The sequence below is a fragment of the Pseudochaenichthys georgianus genome, unplaced genomic scaffold (assembly GCF_902827115.2).
Source record: "Pseudochaenichthys georgianus unplaced genomic scaffold, fPseGeo1.2 scaffold_223_arrow_ctg1, whole genome shotgun sequence".
Lineage (NCBI taxonomy): Eukaryota > Metazoa > Chordata > Actinopteri > Perciformes > Channichthyidae > Pseudochaenichthys > Pseudochaenichthys georgianus.
Genome location: NW_027262869.1, coordinates 661,368 through 679,521, shown reverse-complemented (window position 1 = coordinate 679,521; position 18,154 = coordinate 661,368).

Here is an 18,154-nt window from a genome sequence, read left to right as displayed (position 1 = left end):
TTGCTTTTACTGTGGCCAATCGGGTCACCAGCAGGCAACATGCCCGGGAAAAGGGCTTGCTCACCAACCATGAGGAGGGCGTTGGTGAGCAAGATTTCCTCTACCTATCCTCCTCGCACACTCACCCAGGTTAAAGTCACAGCTAACAGTCAGACACATACTCTGGGGGCGCTAATTGACTCTGGGGCTGATGAAAGCCTCATAGACTGGGATTTAGCTAAACGCCTTAATATTAAGACTGTCCCTCTCAAGCATCCTGTCAATGCCAGCGCCCTAGATGGCAGACTAATGTGTAAAGTAACTGATTGTACGGAACCCATTCAAGTAACAATTGATAATAATCATGTAGAGATAATGCAGTTTCATCTATTCAATTCAGCACAACATCCACTGATTTTGGGGTTTCCTTGGCTAAAGACACATAACCCACAGATTGATTGGGGTTCAGGACAAATCAAGGGATGGGGAGGGAATTGTGAACAGTCCTGTAGAATCCCACAAACCGTTGCAGTTTCGGTTAGAAGCTCAGATTTTCCTGACCTTTCCAAGGTCCCCTCATGCTACCATGACCTTAAGGAGGTTTTTAATAAAACCAAAGCTCTGTCACTGCCCCCTCATCGTCCTTTTGACTGTGCCATCGACCTGCTGCCTGGCGCACCCATCCCTAGGGGGCGCTTATACTCCATCTCGGGACCGGAGCGTGCGGCCATGGGCGATTACATCTCCTCCTCGTTGAAAACGGGGATAATCCGTCCCTCTTCGTCACCTGCTGGTGCAGGATTCTTCTTTGTGAGTAAGAAGGATGGGTCGCTCAGGCCATGCATTGACTACAGCCCATTGAACAAAATAACTGTTAAGAACCGCCACCCACTCCCGCTGATGTCTTCAGCATTTGAACTGCTTCAAACAGCTAAAGTTTTTACCAAACTCGATCTTAGGAATGCTTACCACCTCGTCAGGATTAGAGAGGGAGACGAGTGGAAAACGGGGTTCAACACCCCAAGCGGACATTATGAATATCGGGTCATGCCTTTTGGACTATGTAATGCTCCTGCTGTATTTCAGGCCATGGTAAATGACATTTTGAGAGAGTATTTGAATGTTTCTGTTTTCGTGTATCTGGATGATATTTTGATTTTCTCCCCAGATAGTCAGTCTCATGTCATGCATGTCCGCCAAGTTCTCCAGAAGCTTCTTGAGAATCAGTTGTATGTGAAAGCTGAAAAGTGCGACTTCCATGCAACCACTGTCTCCTTTCTGGGCTATATTGTCACCGCTAATCAGGTGCAGATGGATCCATCCAAGGTCAGTGCGGTGGCCAACTGGCCCACTCTTGATAGCAGCAAAAAGGTTCAGCAATTCCTGGGGTTTGCCAACCTTTATCGGAAGTTTATACGCAACTTCAGTTCTGTAGCCGCACCTTTGCATGCTCTCACCTCCTCTAAAGTCTCCTTTCAGTGGACCTCCCAGGCCGAGTCCGCCTTCCAATGCCTCAAGAAGAGATTCACCACGGCACCTGTACTCACTGTTCCGGATCCCCAGAGACAGTTTGTGGTTGAGGTTGACGCATCCAACGAGGGCATCGGGGCTGTGTTGTCCCAGAGATCCTCCGAGGATAACAGGATGCACCCCTGTGCCTATCTATCGCGTAAGTTGACCTCAGCTGAAAAAAATTATGATGTGGGGAACAAGGAATTACTAGCTGTCAAAGCAGCTTTGGAGGAGTGGAGACACTGGCTAGAAGGGGCGGAGCAACCATTTCTTGTTTGGACTGACCACAAGAATTTAGAATATGTTAGGAAAGCCAAGCGACTAAATTCACGTCAGGCCCGGTGGACGCTGTTCTTCAGCAGATTTAACTTCATATTGTCTTTTCGGCCCGGTACACAAAACCGTAAGCCAGACACACTGTCTCGTCTCTTTGAGCCTGAACATAATGCCAAGGAACCAGTATCAATCCTTCCACTGAACTGTGTGGTTGGGTCGCTAACATGGCAGATAGAAACAGATGTGAAGCAGGCGAATGTTGTGAGCCCGGCACCCAGCGAGTGTCCAGGCAACCGCTTGTTTGTCCCTGTGTCTTTACGCTCTCAGGTAATCCACTGGGCTCACACGTCCAAGTTCACATGCCATCCCGTGTCCGACGAACAATGTTTGCCATAAAGCAGCGGTTCTGGTGGCCGGCCATGAAAAAAGAGGTCTCCGAGTACGTGGCGGCCTGTCCAGTGTGTGCCCGGAATAAGACCTCATCCCGGGCCCAGATGGGTCTTCTCCAGCCCCTCCCAGTGCCTCAGCGACCATGGTCGCACATCTCCATGGACTTTGTGACTGGACTACCGCCCTCCAAAGGTAACACTACCGTCCTGACGGTGGTAGACCGTTTCTCAAAGATGGCACATTTCATTCCTCTGCTCAAACTTCCCTCTGCCAAGAAGACGGCAGAGGTCATGTTAACTCACGTGTTCAGAATCCATGGTTTCCCCAGTGACATAGTTTCCGACAGAGGACCACAGTTCATTTCCAACTTCTGGAAGGAGTTTTGCCAGCTCCTCGGCGCCACCGTCAGCTTATCTTCCGGTTACCACCCGCAGTCCAACGGTCAGACAGAGCGCCTGAACCAAGACCTCGAAACATGCCTCAGGTGCCTCGTGTCCCAGAAGCAGACCACTTGGAGCGATCACCTTACCTGGATAGAGTATGCCCACAACACTCTCCCCTCGGCTGCCACGGGTCTTTCCCCTTTCCAGTGTGCTAATGGGTACCAGCCTCCTCTCTTCCCTGCTAATGAGGAAGAAGTCAAGGTTCCATCCGCGCATGCCATGGTCCGACGCTGTCGGCGGGTTTGGGCCGGTGCTCGGCAGGCGCTACTCCGGACCTCGACCCGGATGAAGTCAGCGGCGGATCGCCACCGGCGTGCGGCTCCCCTCTACAGGGCGGGCCAGAAAGTCTGGCTCTCCACCAAGGATCTACCCCTACACGTTCACTCCAAGAAGTTGGCACCGAGGTTTGTGGGTCCTTTCCCAATTTCAAGAGTCATTAACCCTGTCTCTGTGCACCTCAAACTCCCCAGATCTTTGAGGGTCCATCCCACGTTTCACGTGAGCAAACTCAAGCCAGTTCGAGAGAGCACTCTGGTTCCCGCCTCCAAGCCCCCTCCACCACCCCGGATCATTTTTACCCTCCACGAGAGCGCTTTACGTTTTGTCAGTTTGTTCATTCCTCTAAAAGAGTGATTTTGTTTATTTGCAAGTAAAGACTATTTTTTTCTTCAAAACCTTTTTGTCTCTGGGTCATGCATTTGAGTCCTCCAAGCTATTGAGTCAAGGTTCCTAACAGTAATCTAAGCGATCACGAGATGTCTTCTACGAATAACACAGTATCGTCGGCATAGAGTCGAATATCACAAGAGTAACGAGTCAATTATCTTTCTCTCTTGCCTTTAACTTCTCACTAGCTACGAGGACACTTGCCCTGAAGCTCAATACAATATCTCGCTCAACACTTATTCGTCTCTACAGAATGAGCCACGGGAAAGAATTAAGGTGATTTTTAAAGGTATTTTTGCCTTTAATTAACAGTCAACATTAAAGTTGAAGACGCATTGCTTCACGACAGCCACAGAATTAGGCTCCAATAAAAACACTTCCATGTTTTCATCCTCCTCGTTGTAAACTATCCTCTCTGTGCTCAGAAGCTTCAGCGCTAAAGCCCGCTAGAAACACGATTCCATCAACACTTTTCATTTATTTTAATCCTTACGTTAAAGTACTATCCCTGCACTAAACGTACGTATGTGTCTCCGCAGGGTGAAGAACATGATGATAGTAGCAGGAGATTATTCTCTGGCCATCTATGAAGGCACAGAGCAGCAGATCCTGCCCCAGCTGCTGGTGCCCCACCCCGGGTACAACAGCACCAACATGGACAGCGACATCATGCTCATCAAGGTACAGCCGTTTCTGGTCGTTATCCGTGTCTGTGGTTGACACAAGATGAAGAGATCTTAACGCTTTGTTCTACGACTTAAAATACATCAGTGAATATGCTACTGATGGATTTAAGAACGGGAGTTGATAACACAAGTCTAAATGAGACGACTAAACGTCATTTCGCCCAACATTAGCCACCTTTAGCTTAGCGGTGGTGACGTGAGGTCATGTGACCGTGCTGTAGTTCCTTTATAGCCCAACATTAGCCTCCTTTAGCTTAGCGGTGGTGACGTGAACTCATGTGACCGTGCTGTAGTTCCTTTTATAGCCCAACATTAGCCTCCTTTAGCTTAGCGGTGATGACGTGAAGTCATGCAACCCAGTCTCACGGCATTTCGTGTTCACCAACACGATTTTTAATCTATTGATTCATGTTCACCAACACGATTTGCCCCTTTTTTTTTCGTGTTGCACAGCACGATTTTAAAAGCAATGTATTTCTACTGGTAATGTGTTTCGTGCCTGCAGGCTGCAGCACGTCTTTTTCTCCGGTCGGGTCGTGGAAGACCGGAAGCTGTGTGGTTCATAAAAACATGTTCTTACTCAATATCAAGCCACAGTTATTGCTTTTATTTTAAATCGTATAATTTCGGACTTTTGTTGTCGTCTGTGAGGAAAATAAATGGGGCTCATAGCCTCAGGATACTGAAATCTATATTTTTTAAATCTTTTTTTCCTTCTAATTTCTTATTCTTTTCAAAATAACACACTGTTATTTACTCACCAATAACACACAATTATCCTTGCTTTTATTTATTGGTTTAATTCCATAATCTCGGGCTTTTTTGGCGTCCGTCAGGAACTGAATTTCTAAATAAATATAACCGGAAACAGACGTAGGCATTTCGAGCGATTACCCAAGATCCTCAGCTATGGTTTTAAGCTAGTTGATTGGATGTGTTAGCCGCAATGCATGCTGGGATTTGGTGTTTATATTATATGAAATCCGGAAAACATTTTAAAAGTATAAAATAATACTTAATTCCGAGTGCTCTTGCTTTTCTCTTTGAAAGTCATCACATAACGGCATTGTAATACTCGGTTCGGCTGCATTACATATTACAGATCTGCCGTAGTTCTTTATTTATAGAGCCCTGATGAGAAGACCTTTGGACAAACTGAAGAAATGCCGCCGAAACTGAATACGTGATGTAGATCATAAATATATCAGCAATTAAACAACATCTTCAATTTCTCTTCACACAATACGTCTCCTTGCAGTATCAACACTAATTCGGCTGACTTTTACATTTGATCTAGTTCACAGATAGGTTATATTTACACCATAACGGTGCACAGCTGATAGAAAAGGACTGTAGTTTTCAAAGATATTACTGATTTTCTTTGAATGTAAGAATGTAAATACTGAGTCTGAAATAGTATAGCAATATGCTGTAAAATGATGTGAAAGCATGCATAAAACTATATATCTTCAGATGTTGTACATACACACTAATAATACAAAGTTATTGTGGCTGTGTGTACCCTGTGTGCACCTCCTAGTGGTTAAAGAATTATTGTTTTTATGTGTTATATTTGATTAAAAAAATATTAAGAGTACATACTTTCATAGGGGGAAAGTATAAATATAGAAATATAGAATATAAAAAATCAAGAAGATACTATAAGTGATCTCTACAATAAAACAGTTTAGTGCAGGATGTACAAAGATATTAATAGGAGGAGGTGCAAAACAGACACACTAATTAACCTTTATTTAAACATTAAATATTAAGCCTGACAAAGTCTAACGTCTAATATATTGCTTTCCTGCAATGTTAACTATGTTGAAGCACTTATTTTAACTGATATTATACACGTTAATTATACTCTTATGTATGTAGATAGAATAAGAAATGTGCAGAATATGACAGTTTAATGGTGGAGGTACACACATATTGATAGATGTCTTGTAATGCGCTGTTGAGGAACCTGTGACCCAAGTTTTTCATTCATTGCATAACTACACCGTAGTTGTGTATGATATGTCAATAAACCTTTGAAAATCTTGAAAGGGATGTGCAAAATAGCCATAATATACAGTCTTTAATTAACTATTAGTAGAGAATAACGAGTAATGAATATACTTTATTACTTGTTTCCATTCATGTCAATTGCAGATACATGTTTAGTCTTCTCAAGCACCAACTATCAAATATCTCTCCTGATTGTTGGCACTTGACAATCACCTTCCCTGAATTTTACTCAGGTGTAACTAAAGTCTGATTTAAGGGTTGTTTATATTTCACATCATTAATCAGAATCTGCAAAGTAACTCAAATAAATGCAGTGGAGTACAAATACCAGGTTAACCTCTGAATTGTAGTGGAGTAGAATTACAAAGTAGCAATGAGCTGTCATGTGGGTATATATTAATGCTGCGCATTATGGACACAAGCGATTTTCACCCATTTATTAATTATATGTTTTACATTTGATAACACCAATGTGTTTAATAATGGCAACTTCTAATTGTGGGAAAAACGAAAACGTTCAGTAGAGACGTCCCATAGAACATTTTGCGAAACACAATAGCCAGCATGTGTAGTTCTGGGGGAGTGTTCGATTCCAGTTTTGGATAGTCTGGCGTGGTTTTGTTCCATTTCACACAGCTGTTGACGCTCTGCGTAACCTTACGGGAACTGTAGTCCTAAACGATAGCTGGGGATTATGGGTAGTGTAGTGTCTTCGGCCATCCTAAACTCAGAAATGTTGACAATCGCAATGATGCTCGAAATGTCCCTTATAGGCCTACGTCTTATTCCGGTTATTTTATTTTGAAATTCAGTTGCTGACGGACACCAAAAAAGCCCGAGATTATGGAATTAAACCAATAAATAAAAGCAAGGATAATTGTGTGTTATTGGTGAGTAAATCACAGTGTGTTATTTTGAAAAGAATAACAAATTAGAAAGAAAAAAATATTTAAAAATACAGATTTCAGTATCCTGAGGCTCTGAGCCCCATTTATTTTACTCACAGACGGCAACAAAAGTCCGAAATTATACGATTTAAAATAAAAGCAATAACTGTGGCTTGATATTGAGTAAGAACATGTTTTTATGAACCACACAGCTTCCGGTCTTCCACGACCCGACCGGAGAAAAAAGAGGCTTCTCAATTCTTAAATTTCCCCTCCTCGACTCCCCTCCTCGACTCCCCTCCTCGAGACTTAGTCCCGCCCTCAGGAGATGCGAGCGGAGGACCGAGGAGGGGAACCGAGGAGAGAGGAGGGGAAGCAGCAGACGTTTAAAGAAATGAGAACTCCTCTCCTCTGAGCGGTCATATTAAAGCGACGTCCGTTCATTATTACGTGGCAACAGCTGCATCATCTGCATCATCTGTCGAGTGTTTTGTCATATTTTATAATCTCTGCTGGATCAGCTGAACATTGTTCCCCCACATATTTACTTTGAATTCATTGAGAGTGCGGTATAATGAGACAATAACAGGCTACAGATGCGGACACACACACACAAATATATTTATATAAATATATACAATTTAAAGTATGAGAGCGCTCTCATAATAACGTAACACAATCAGAGACTGGATATATCCCCCCCCTCTCTCTGGTCGCTGAAATGGGGAATTGAAATTACGGGCCATAAGTTGTATTTGCAAGTATTAAAAGTAAGCAGAGGACACCAAACCAACTGAGACCTGTCTGTCCGCCGCATCAGCGCACTGTACAACACACACCTACACACTGTACCACACACACACACACCTACACGCTGTACAACACACACCTACAGCTCCTAAAGCATAATCAGGCTACAGTCGTTGTGTATTTTATTATGTGAAGCACTAAATGGTCTTAGAAAAATATCGACTCTTTGTTTGTAGATATCTACTAAACTACAGAAAATAAAGAGAGTGGCCTGTTCTACTGAGTGATATATATTATACACACTGCTCTGCTTTCTGCACGGACCTCTCAGCTGTTCTCACTGTAAACATCGCATCACGATGAAAGCAGTTTCTAAAATAATATCCATGCAGAGCTGTCATTGGCTGAGAGAAGTCTGGCCATGCGTCACGCCTCCACCGTTCCCGGAAATGCATCCGTGGAGGAGCCGTAGAGGAACCATCAGTGTATCCTCGGTTAGAGCTCCTCCAGAGAGCCTCCTCGACGCTCGATGCTCGGTCCTCGGTGTGCATTTAGAGAAATGAGATGTCCTTCAAAATGGCGCGCTGAAATTCATTTCCGGGTCACTACCGGAGGACCGAGGAGTCGAGGAGGGGAAATTTGAGTATTGAGAAGCGTCTAAAGACGTGCTGCAGCCTGCAGGCACGAAACACGTTACCAGTAGAAATACATTGCTTTTAAAATCGTGCTGTGCAACACGAAAAAAAGGGGCAAATCGTGATGGTGAACATGAATCAATAGATTAAAAATTGGGTTGGTGAACACGAAATGCCGTGAGACTGGGTTGAGTCATGTGACCGTGCTGTAGTTCCTTTATAGCCCAACATTAGCCACCTTTAGCTTAGCGGTGGTGACGTGAAGTCATGTGACCGTGCTGTAGTTCCTTTATAGCCCAACATTAGCCTCCTTTAGCTTAGCGGTGGTGACGTGAAGTCATGTGACCGTGCTGTAGTTCCTTTATAGCCCAACATTAGCCTCCTTTGGCTTAGCGTTAGTGACGTGAAGTCATGTGACCGTGCTGTAGTTCCTTTATAGCCCAACATTAGCCACCTTTAGCTTAGCGGTGGTGACGTGAAGTCATGTGACCGTGCTGTAGTTCCTTTATAGCCCAACATTAGCCTCCTTTAGCTTAGCGGGTGGTGACGTGAAGTCATGTGACCGTGCTGTAGTTCCTTTATAGCCCAACATTAGCCTCCTTTGGCTTAGCGTTAGTGACGTGAAGTCATGTGACCGTGCTGTAGTTCCTTTATAGCCCAACATTAGCCACCTTTAGCTTAGCGGTGGTGACGTGAAGTCATGTGACCGTGCTGTAGTTCCTTTATAGCCCAACATTAGCCGCCTTTAGCTTAGCGGTGGTGACGTGAAGTCATGTGACCGTGCTGTAGTTCCTTTATAGCCCAACATTAGCCTCCTTTAGCTTAGCGGTGGTGACGTGAAGTCATGTGACCGTGCTGTAGTTCCTTTATAGCCCAACATTAGCCTCCTTTGGCTTAGCGGTGGTGACGTGAAGTCATGTGACCGTGCTGTAGTTCCTTTATAGCCCAACATTAGCCACCTTTAGCTTAGCGGTGGTGACGTGAAGTCATGTGACCGTGCTGTAGTTCCTTTATAGCCCAACATTAGCCGCCTTTAGCTTAGCGGTGGTGACGTGAAGTCATGTGACCGTCCTGTAGTTCCTTTATAGCCCAACATTAGCCACCTTTAGCTTAGCGGTGGTGACGTGAAGTCATGTGACCGTGCTGTAGTTCCTTTATAGCCCAACATTAGCCACCTTTAGCTTAGCGGTGGTGACGTGAAGTCATGTGACCGTGCTGTAGTTCCTTTATAGCCCAACATTAGCCGCCTTTAGCTTAGCGGTGGTGACGTGAAGTCATGTGACCGTGCTGTAGTTCCTTTATAGCCCAACATTAGCCTCCTTTAGCTTAGCGGTGGTGACGTGAAGTCATGTGACCGTGCTGTAGTTCCTTTATAGCCCAACATTAGCCTCCTTTAGCTTAGCGTTAGTGACGTGAAGTCATGTGACCGTGCTGTAGTTCCTTTAGAGCCCAACATTAGCCACCTTTAGCTTAGCGGTGGTGACGTGAAGTCATGTGACCGTGCTGTAGTTCCTTTATAGCCCAACATTAGCCGCCTTTAGCTTAGCGGTGGTGACGTGAAGTCATGTGACCGTGCTGTAGTTCCTTTATAGCCCAACATTAGCCTCCTTTAGCTTAGCGGTGGTGACGTGAAGTCATGTGACCGTGCTGTAGTTCCTTTATAGCCCAACATTAACCTCCTTTAGCTTAGCGTTAGTGACGTGAAGTCATGTGACCGTGCTGTAGTTCCTTTAGAGCCCAACATTAGCCACCTTTAGCTTAGCGGTGGTGACGTGAAGTCATGTGACCGTGCTGTAGTTCCTTTATAGCCCAACATTAGCCTCCTTTAGCTTAGCAGTGGTGACGTGAAGTCATGTGACCGTGCTGTAGTTCCTTTATAGCCCAACATTAGCCTCCTTTAGCTTAGCGGTGGTGACGTGAAGTCATGTGACCGTGCTGTAGTTCCTTTATAGCCCAACATTAGCCTCCTTTAGCTTAGCGGTGGTGACGTGAAGTCATGTGACCGTGCTGTCGTTCCTTTATAGACCAACGTTAGCCTCCTTTAGCTTAGCGGTGGTGACGTGAAGTCATGTGACCGTGCTGTAGTTCCTTTATAGACCAACGTTAGCCTCCTTTAGCTTAGCGGTGGTGACGTGAAGTCATGTGACCGTGCTGTAGTTCCTTTATAGCCCAACATTAGCCTCCTTTAGCTTAGCAGTGGTGGCGTGAAGTCATGTGACCGTGCTGTAGTTCCTTTATAGCCCAACATTAGCCTCCTTTAGCTTAGCGGTGGTGACGTGAAGTCATGTGACCGTGCTGTAGTTCCTTTATAGCCCAACATTAGCCTCCTTTAACAACATTTGACATTTGATGGAATAAAATGCACAAACATGATTCTTGTCTGACTTGGATCATTGCCCTGCGTCAGATTCACTAACTGGTGCCTCGGCGTTCGTGTTATTTTAAGTTATTATCTGTTTTATTTCTATATGATTTTGGCCGCTATAATAGCTATATGCTCCTTTTGACCCCACTTGTCCCTGTGTCCTGCCCCCTGCAGCTGAAGGCCCCGGTCTACCTGAACAGCTTCGTCTCCATCGCCCTGCTGCCTCGACACGGCGCCTCCATCTCTGAGGGCAGCATGTGCCGGGTGTCGGGGTGGGGGTACACCAGCCCCAGCGGGGGGCAGATCCCCTCCACGCTGCGCACCGTCAGGCTGCCCATCGTCTCCTCACTGACCTGCAACAGCAGCCAGTCGTTCAATGGCAGGATCACGGAGAACATGCTCTGTGCCGGGTTCAGCATCGGGGGGAAGGACGCCTGCCAGGTGAGGGGTCACCTGAGGTCACCTGAGGGTACCTGAGGTCACCTGAGGTTGACAGAATTTCAAAATAAAACCAGAAACTAAACACACAAAATTAAGAAGGTGACCCTCTGTGTTTCAGGGGGACTCCGGGGGGCCTCTGGTCTGCGAGGGCCGGATCTACGGCCTGGTGTCCTGGGGCTACGGCTGTGCGGACGCTCAGTACCCCGGAGTCTACACGGCCGTGTCCAAGTTCCGCCGCTGGATAGACAACACCATCTTCAGCTACTACAGCCGCTGTACCAGCGAGTAGACACAGCCGCTGCACCAGCGAGTAGACACAGCCGCTGCACCAGCGAGTAGACACAGCCGCTGCACCAGCGAGTAGACACAGCCGCTGCACCAGCGAGTAGACACAGCCGCTGCACCAGCGAGTAGACACAGCCGCTGCAAACCCCAAACAGATCCTTGTAGCCCCCCCCCCCTCTCTTCCAGCTGTTACTAAGGACATGACTCTGAAGTGTCCTGCCCCAAACCCCAAACAGGTCCTTGTAGCCCCCCCCCTCTCTTCCAGCTGTTACTAAGGACATGTCTCTGAAGTGTCCTGCTCCAAACCCCAAACAGATCCTTGTAGCCCCCCCCCCCCCCCCCCCCCCCCCCTCTCTTCCAGCTGTTACTAAGGACATGTCTCTGAAGTGTCCTGCTCCAAACCCCAAACAGGTCCTTGTAGCCCCCCCCCCCCTCTCTTCCAGCTGTTACTAAGGACATGTCTCTGAAGTGTCCTGCTCCAAACCCCAAACAGATCCTTGTAGCCCCCCCCCCCTCTCTTCCAGCTGTTACTAAGGACATGTCTCTGAAGTGTCCTGCTCCAAACCCCAAACAGATCCTTGTAGCCCCCCCCCCTCTCTTCCAGCTGTTACTAAGGACATGTCTCTGAAGTGTCCTGCTCCAAACCCCAAACAGATCCTTGTAGCCCCCCCCCCCCCTCTCTTCCAGCTGTTACTAAGGACATGTCTCTGAAGTGTCCTGCTCCAAACCCCAAACAGGTCCTTGTAGCCCCCCTCTCTCTTCCAGCTGTTACTAAGGACATGTCTCTGAAGTGTCCTGCTCCAAACCCCCAAACAGATCCTTGTAGCCCCCCCTCTCTTCCAGCTCTTACTAAGGACATGTCTCTGAAGTGTCCTGCTCCAAACCCCAAACAGATCCTTGTAGCCCCCCCCCCCTATCTTCCAGCTGTTACTAAGGACATGTCTCTGAAGTGTCCTGCTCCAAACCCCAAACAGATCCTTGTAGCCCCCCCCCCCTCTCTTCCAGCTGTTACTAAGGACATGTCTCTGAAGTGTCCTGCTCCAAACCCCAAACAGATCCTTGTAGCCCCCCCCTCTCTTCCAGCTCTTACTAAGGACATGTCTCTGAAGTGTCCTGCTCCAAACCCCAAACAGATCCTTGTAGCCCCCCCCCCCTCTCTTCCAGCTGTTACTAAGGACATGTCTCTGAAGTGTCCTGCTCCAAACCCCAAACAGATCCTTGTAGCCCCCCCTCTCTTCCAGCTCTTACTAAGGACATGTCTCTGAAGTGTCCTGCTCCAAACCCCAAACAGATCCTTGTAGCCCCCCCCCTCTCTTCCAGCTGTTACTAAGGACATGTCTCTGAAGTGTCCTGCTCCAAACCCCAAACAGATCCTTGTAGCCCCCCCCCCCCTCTCTTCCAGCTCTTACTAAGGACATGTCTCTGAAGTGTCCTGCTCCAAACCCCAACCAGATCCTTGTAGCCCCCCCCTCTCTTCCAGCTGTTACTAAGGACATGTCTCTGAAGTGTCCTGCTCCAAACCCCAACAGATCTTTGTAGCCCCCCCCCTCTCTCTTCCAGCTGTTACCAAGGACATGTCTCTGAAGTGTCCTGCTCCAAACCCCAACAGATCCTTGTAGCCCCCCCCTCTCTTCCAGCTGTTACTAAGGACATGTCTCTGAAGTGTCCTGCTCCAAACCCCAACAGATCTTTGTAGCCCCCCCCCCCTCTCTTCCAGCTGTTACTAAGGACATGTTTCTGAAGAGTCCTGCTCCACCAAACCCCAAACAGATCCTTGTAGCCCCCCCCCCCCTCTCTTCCAGCTGTTACTAAGGACATGTCTCTGAAGTGTCCTGCTCCAAACCCCAACAGATCCTTGTAGCCCCCCCCCCCTCTCTTCCAGCTGTTACTAAGGACATGTCTCTGAAGTGTCCTGCTCCAAACCCCAACAGATCTTTGTAGCCCCCCCCCCCTCTCTTCCAAGAGCACGCTCGTGAACTGTCAACGGGGGGGCTCGTGAACTGTTGGCGCCGGTGTTATGCCGTGTTGTGCATGCACACTGCACCTCGCGGGAGCGCGCCACAGCGTAAAGCGAGGACTGCTTTCAGATTTTTCCGTTATTATCAAAAGAATTCCGTCATAGATGGAATATATTGGGTTAACGCGACCTCTGCTCCTGACACACCGGGGACACTTAGAGAAGACATACAAAAGTGACTTTTGCAGGATAGGAGACGTTGAAAGACCTTTATATTCGATCTGTGCACATTTCATTATTTGTATGAGTAGTTTGACATGTCTGGAATCAGTTGTGGTTGTATGGGCTCTCTGTGCCGGCTGTGTGTTGGTGCTAAGCTAAGCTAAGCTAAGCTAAGCACCCAAGTGATTTCAAAGTGTTCCTTTAATGATCAGCTGTTTGATTAAAATGGTTCTATAAGGTGGTGTCAACCTTCAGATCCCATCTGCACATTTCACTCACATCAAAAGAAAGAATTTAAAGATGTTCTGAACAAAATTATAATTTTGTGATTTATTTTGGAAAAAGTTAGAATTTTGAAAAAAGTTAGAAGATTGAGATTTTCTGAAAAAGTAAAACATTTAGGATTTTGTGAAGAAAGTAAGAATTTTGAGATGTTCATAAATGTCTCCTCAAGCTGCTGGATGTTCTCTAAACGCTGCCATGTCTCCTCAAGCTGCTGAGTGTTCTCTAAACGCTGCCATGTCTCCTCAAGCTGCTGGATGTTCTCTAAACGCTGCCATGTCTCCTCAAGCTGCTGGATGTTCTCTAAACGCTGCCATGTCTCCTCAAGCTGCTGGATGTTCTCTAAACGCTGCCATGTCTCCTCAAGCTGCTGAGTGTTCTCTAAACGCTGCCATGTCTCCTCAAGCTGCTGGATGTTCTCTAGACGCTGCCATGTCTCCTCAAGCTGCTGGATGTTCTCTAGACGCTGCCATATCTCCTCAAGCTGCTGGATGTTCTCTAAACGCTGCCATATCTCCTCAAGCTGCTGGATGTTCTCTAAACGCTGCATGTCTCCTCAAGCTGCTGGATGTTCTCTAAACGCTGCATGTCTCCTCAAGCTGCTGGATGTTCTCTAAACGCTGCATGTCTCCTCAAGCTGCTGGATGTTCTCTAAACGCTGCATGTCTCCTCAAGCTGCTGGATGTTCTCTAAACCCTGCCATGTCTCCTCAAGCTGCTGGATGTTCTCTAAACGCTGCCATGTCTCCTCAAGCTGCTGAATGTTCTCTAAACGCTGCCATGTCTCCTCAAGCTGCTGGATGTTCTCTAAACGCTGCCATGTCTCCTCAAGCTGCTGAATGTTCTCTAAACGCTGCCATGTCTCCTCAAGCTGCTGAATGTTCTCTAAACGCTGCCATGTCTCCTCAAGCTGCTGGATGTTCACCGTGGGAGGGGTAACATGTGGAAAGGTTCACCGTGGGAGGGGTAACATGTGGAAAGGTTCACAGTGGGAGGGGTAACATGTGGAAAGGTTCACAGAAGAAAAACAAATTCAATATTAAACGATCAAACTTAATTTAATTTCATTTCAGTTTTTTATTTGTAATAAAAAAGCTCTTTTTATTTTACATAAAAATCAATAGTTATTGTTGTATTTGTTATAGTTCTGAATGGTTTCATGTGTTAAAGGTCTTTCCTGCATGTTGAGGTGTGTGAGGGGTTTCCTGGTCCGACCAGCAGGGGGCGCTGAGAGACAAACAGCTGCTTCCTTTCTGCCGTTCAACAACACATCACAGTCTTTATGTTTAAACCTGAGGGGGGCATTAAAGAGGGACGGACTGTGAGGGGGGGGGGGGTCCTCTCTTAAAGACCCCCCCCATATCTTCCTCTCCTCTTCCTCCTCAAGTGTCAGTTTACATTACATTACATTACATTTAGCTGACGCTTTTATCCTGAGCGACTTACAATAAGTACATTCGACCAGGAAGACACAACCTCGAAGAAAACAGAATCATAAAGTACATCAGGTTTCATAGAGCCAAGTATTTCAAGTGCTGCTCAACTGGCTTTAGGTCAGCCAGCCCTTTATTAGTATATAAGTGCTCTGTTAGATGATATAGTCTCTTAAGGGGGGGGGGGGGGTTGTTATGAAACATAAAAAATACTGCCATATTGTATTTTTATTATTTGTAATGTTATTATAGTTTTCCATCTGTGTTATTTAATTTTTGTTTTACTTTTATGTACGACATCAAGTCACATTCCTCGTATGTGGAGTCTTTCATGAGGTCTTTTGAACCAAAGAAGTGAGGATACCCGGCCCGGAGGAAGCCCGGGGTCTCCTTCTGGAGCCAGGCCCAGAAGGAGGACTCGTCGGCGAGCATCTGGCGGCCGGGCTTGCCACAGAGCCCGGCCGGGCCCAGCCCGAAAAGGCAACGTGGGCAACACCTCCGCTTCTCCGTCCCGCGGGCCCACCACCTACGGGAAACAACGATGAGTTCGGGTGCACTGCCAGAAGGGTGGCAGTGAAAGCGGAGGGTCTTGACGGACCAGACCCGGGCGGCAGAAGCTGGCTTTGGGGACGTGGAACGTCACCTCTCTGGGGGGGAAGGAGCCGGAGCTTGTGCGGGAGGTGGAGCGGTACCAGTTGGATCTGGTTGGGCTCACCTCTACGCACAGCGTCGGCTCTGGAACCTTACTTCTGGATAGGGGTTGGACTCTATTCTTCTCCGGGGTTGCTCAGGGTGTGAGGCGCCGGGCGGGTGTGGGGATACTCACAAGTCCCCGGTTAGGTGCTTCGTTGTTGGAGTTTACCCCAGTGGACGAGACGGTCGCCTCCCTACGCCTGCGGGTTATGGGGGGGGAAACTCTGACTGTTGTGTGTGCTTATGCACCCAACAGCAGTTCAGAGTATACAGCCTTCTTGGAGACCCTGGAAAGAGTCCTGTATGGGGCTCCTGAAGGGGACTCCTTAGTCTTGCTGGGAGACTTCAACGCACATGTGGGCAATGATGGAGACACTTGGAGGGGCGTGATTGGGAGGAACGGCCCCCCTGATCTGAACCGGAGTGGTGGTTTGTTACTGGACTTCTGTGCTAGTCATGGATTGGCCATAACAAACACCATGTTCGAATATAAGGATGCTCATAGGTGTACGTGGTACCAGAGCACCCTAGGCAGAAGGTCCATGATCAATTTCGTTATCGGATCATCGGACCTGAGGCTGTATTTTTTGGACACTCGGGTAAAGAGAGGGGCGGAGTTGTCAACTGATCACCATCTGGTGGTGAGTTGGGTCGAGTGGCGGGGGAAGCCTCTGGACAGACCTGGTAAGCCCAAACGTGTAGTTCGGGTGAACTGGGAACGTCTGGAGGAGGCCCAAGTTCAGGAGGCCTTCAACTCACACCTCCGGCGGAGCTTTTCGGGCATTCCTATGGAGGTTGGGGACATTGAACCAGAGTGGTCGGTGTTCAAAGCCTCTATTGCCGAAGCCGCGGCAGGGAGCTGTGGTCTCAAGGTCCTAGGTGCCTCAAGGGGCGGTAACCCTCGAACCTCTTGGTGGACACCGGTGGTCAAGGAAACCGTCCGACTGAAGAAGGAGGCCTTCATCCTTGTACGATGTGAGGGTCTAAGGACAGAGGGTGTCGTATTGTCATACTGATATTCTGTACACACTGTGAAGACCACTGAGACAAATGTAACATTTGTGATATTGGGCTATATAAATAAACATTGATTGATTGATTGATTGATTGATTGATTGATTGATTGATTGATTGATTCAGGGATTTGTTATCCCGGGGGACTCCCGAGGCAGTTGCAAGGTACCGACAGGCCCAAAGGGCAGCAGCCTCATCCGTGGCCGAGGCAAAACAGCGGGTGTGGGAGAAGTTTGGAGAAGACATGGAGATGGACTTTCGGGCGGCACCAAAGGTATTGTCCGACACCTCAGGAGGGGGAAGCAGGGAACCATCCAAGCTGTGTACAGTAAGGATGGGACGTTGTTGAACTCAACTGATGGAGTGTTGGGGCGTTGGAAGGAACACTTTGAGGAACTCCTGAACCCGACAACTCCGCCCTCTATGTTAGAGGCAGAGCTGGAGTATGACGGGGGATCAAAACCCATCTCCCGGGGGGAGGTCACTGAGGTCGTCAAACAACTCCACAGTGGCAAAGCCCCGGGGGGGGATGAGATCCGTCCAGAAATGCTGAAGGCTCTGGGTGTTGAGGGACTGTCATGGTTGACACGTCTCATCAACATTGCGTGGAAGTCGGAAACAGTACCGAAGGAGTGGCAGACCGAGGTGGTGGTCCCCCTTTTCAAAAAGGGGGATCAGAGGGTGTGTGCCAATTACAGAGGCATCACACTACTCAGCCTCCCCGGGAAAGTTTACTCCAAGGTACTCGAAAGGAGGGTGTTATGGAAATCTAGGACCCAACACGGCTGGAGAGTACAAGTTAAAGTGATCAAAACAAATAAATGGTGAATCGAGCAGAGCTGTCTTTTTGGTTATTTATTTGAAGCTTCAAATAACATGATACAATAATAAAATAGACACAGGTCTAACAGAGTATAGAATAGTCTGCGAGAGTGTGCGCAGTACAATGTGATAGCAGAGCTTATATAGAAAAAAGAGTGGGAACGTTATAAATCTTGTGTTCACACGGCCACATTGTTATTAGACATCTGGCCTTGAGCTGTAGATAGCATAACGGTTCCCAGAGTAGGGAAGTTCTTGTGTGACTGTGTGTGAGTCTCCCAGTAGCCAAAGCAGCTCTGTGGCCTTGAAGCGCCTGGGAATAAACCCAAAGGAGAGTAGAAAGGAAGAAAGAAAGCACATCTCAGGAAATGAGATGCATTTGGTTTAAGCATATAAGGATATAA